The sequence below is a fragment of the Salvelinus sp. IW2-2015 genome, unplaced genomic scaffold, assembly GCF_002910315.2.
Source record: "Salvelinus sp. IW2-2015 unplaced genomic scaffold, ASM291031v2 Un_scaffold1474, whole genome shotgun sequence".
Taxonomy (NCBI): Eukaryota; Metazoa; Chordata; class Actinopteri; order Salmoniformes; family Salmonidae; genus Salvelinus; species Salvelinus sp. IW2-2015.
Window position 1 is genome coordinate 188,122 of NW_019942931.1, and position 3,797 is coordinate 191,918.

Consider the following 3,797-nt stretch of genomic DNA (forward strand, 5'->3'; position numbering starts at 1 on the left):
ACTGACTGAGAATGATACTCCAGCTATGGCATATGCCACACAACTGCAGCTAAATAATTCCTCCCTCCCCCCACCCCCCCCACCTTCCCTACTCTCCCCCCTCCCTCCACTCCCTCGCCCCATCTTTACCTGGCTTGTCTAGCGTCTGCCTGTGCTATTTGAGTAGCTTGGGTATTTAGCTCTGCCTGCAGCCCGCCACCAATGTCTTAGTTAGGCTCAGGTTCAGAGGCCAAGCTTTCCACTTACAATTCATATTGTCAATCCAAAAAACAGTGTGCTTCCTGTATCCCTTCTACCTGCCCCTCTCTAGAGCTAAGGCGTCCTGTCCAGCAGGGACACCCTGTTCGATCTAACATCCGGTGAAAATTGGAGGTGCGCGCAATATCAAATACAATAATCGTCAATAATTTGAAACAGTTTATAACATACAATCATTTTATCTTACATCTGTGTTTTCTAAAAAGCTTAATTTCTCTATGTTAACCCTTCTCTCCGACTGAGACTCGGTGCCTGAGACTCCCGTTGTAGTTCGCAGGCGCCAAATGGCAAAACAACAGAAATCTCCCTAGTTAACCAATTCTCTCAAACATACAAGTATTTTTCACAACCATTTTAAAGATTAAACTTGTGAAGTTAATACCCACCAAACAAAAAAAATAAGCAGAAATAGAGTACCATAAATTAATCACTATACCTTTGATGAATCTCATCAGATGAAACTCATAGGACTTCATGTTACACTAATAGCACCTGTATGTTGTGTTCGAATAGTTAAGTTATTTATATCCAAAAATCCTTAGTTTACATTGGCACGTTAGTTCAGTAATGTTTTGCCTCACAAAAACATCCCGGTGATTTTGAGCAAGATAGACGCCACATCAAATTTACAAAATTACTCATAATACAACATTGATAAAAGATACAAGTGTGTTATACAGTGAACTCTTAGATAAACTCTCTCTCCTTCTCACAACCGCTGTGTCAGATTTCAAAAACAAACTTTACGGAAAAAAGCACACCATTTGACATGAATTCCTGAGTTAGAGCCGCCTGCAGACACAACAACAAGCCATTACAGGGTACCTCGCATGCTTGTGGAGTCAACAGAAGTCAGAAATAGCATTATAAATATTCACTTACCTTTTGATCGATCTTCCATCGAACTGCACTCCCAGGATATCCAAGTTCCCACAATAAAATGGTTTTTTGTCGATAAAGCCCATCATCTTATGTCCAAATATCCTTCTTTTTATTTGCGCGTGTTTAGTTCAAAAAATCCAAATTCCATAATTCGCAGGAACCAGACGAAAAAGTTCAAAATTCCCTTAACAAGTTCTTAGAAACATTTCATACGATGTATATACCGACATCACATCCCTTAGGATGTTTTAACATTAAACATTCAATAATGTTTCAACCGAACCGAATTCTTTTGGTATTTTAGAAACAAAAGGAACGTCAGCTACCTACTCAATGGGTCCGCCCTGAGTGAGCCTCATGGCAAGCTCGCCCAGACACCTGTTGAAAGCAGACTATCTCCATTCACTCATCCTTCACAGTATGAAGCACTGAAACAAGGTTCTAAAGGACCTGTCTGACATTCTAGTGGAATGCTCTAGGAAGTGCAATATGAACCCATAGGAACCCTGTCTATATTGATAGCGCAAACCTACAACGCCCAGATTACTCCCACTCTCTGTTATGATTTTTTTCTAGGCTTTTTGCTTGCCCATATCGAAGTTTGTTATACTCAACAGACCATCATTCAAACAGTTTTGTTAGAAACTTCCACGAGTGTTTTCTATCCCAAATCTACTAATATATGCATATCTAGCTTCTGGGACTGGGACCGTACGCATTGCAGTACTCTGGGCCACCTTATTCATCCCACCTACTCAAGCCTACAATGCCCCCCAGCCATAAAGAAAGTTAAATCTACACTGCGTTGTCCGATTTACAATAGGCTTTACACAAAAGCATACCATGCGATTGTTTGAGGACAGCATATACATATTATATCAATATATTTTCAACCCAGCAGCAGCGTCTCATGCAAATCACAAATAGCGATTAAATAATCACTTACTTTTTGAAAAAATCTTCCTCTGTTTGCAATCCCAAGGTCCCAGCTACAAACATGATGTCGTCGTTTGTTAGATAAAATCCTTCTTTATATCCCAAAAAGTCAGTTTTAGTTGGGCGCCATCGAATATTCATAATATTCTTCCATCCTTCATATCTCCTTCCACTCTTTTGTGGTTTTTTCTACTGTATTTATCTACTTACAACTCTCACGTGCTCTTTATTTATTGTTCTACTCGTTTCCACCAACATGCAGAGAAAAAAAAAAAAAAAAAAAAAAAAAAACAAAAAACAAAAAGAAACAAAAAAAAAAGAATCCAAAAAAGCTACCGCTAAACGTTGTTACAAAACGTGGTCCTTTATTCTCTGGTTCGGTTCGTGTGGTTTTTTTTTTTTTTAGTTTCGGTTTGTTTTTTTTGTTTTTTTTTTTTCCCAAACTACTTTCTATTTAAAAAAAAACAAAAAAACAAAAAAAGAAACAAAAAATAAAAACGAACCTCTCCAGTTCCCTAAAATGTAAATAAACTATATATTCATACGGGAAAGAAAGCTATTTCAATTAGAAAATACAATAGCAAGTGCGCATCCTCCTTCGTCGCAGCACACGTTGCCCAAAACAGACTGATTCCAAATGTGACTCCCGTACACCAAAACTCAAAGATTATTCCTCCGCTTTTGAAGAAACAAGCCTTGAAACCTTGCAAACAACGGACTGTGGAAGCCATAGGATTGCAATCTGTTTAGCTGGATGATAAGCACCCATAGCTTGCCATTGAAAGAGCATGGATGTTTCCGGCTACCATATCAATTGTGTATAGTCTCATACCATCTACTATTTAAACTTATACCAGAATTTCCAAAGTGTTTCTATCCAATGATACCAACTTATAGTGCATACTCCTGTGCTTCTGGCTGGTAACAGGCAGTTTACTTTGGCACGTCAAGTCAGGTTGGAAATTTCTGGAAAAAGGACCCTAGTCTAAGAAGACTTATTCGCCATTCTCTATCTTTTCAATCTAGTTTTGTATAGTCTTATTTCATCTATTTCGACTCTGAGAAAACTTTATTGAGTCGTGGTATGAACTTTTTAGTCTATGCTGGAGAGTATTCTGCACTTCGAAAGAAAGGAAGAAAGGAGAGGAGGATGGAAGAGAGAGAGGAGAGAGAGCGGAAGCGTGCCGGCCCGGGTGTAACTCAGTCTTGTTTCTGTCTCAGCCTGTTGGCAGGCATGCAGACCTACAGGACTTAACAATTTGTCAGTGTGCATCACGTAGAGGGCTGTGCTGTGCTCTCACCCCCAATCGTACTGCTCGTTTACATGGATTCCATGTATCTCTCCCCTCCCCCCCCCCCCCCCTCCCCCTACAGATTTCACTAGCAGGCTGTACACAATGTCATGGCCATTGGAATGAGCCAAGCAGGAGCTTCGCACAAGGAGCAGCCAGCGGAACCAGAGACTAAAGAATACTGGAAGCACACGAGTTACCTATATACATAATATAAATGAGGAATGTTGCTGTCCGTCGGTGGCTGAAAATAGGGCGTGTGTGTGTGTGTGTGTGTGTGTTGTTGTGTGTGTGTTGTGTGGTGTGTGTGGTGGTGTGTGGTGTGTGTGTGTGTGTTGTGTGTTGTGTGTGTGTGTGCGGTGTGTCGTCGTGCGTGTGTGTGTGTGGTGTGTTGTTGTGATTGATCCTGTTGATGATGGCTGAAAGCGT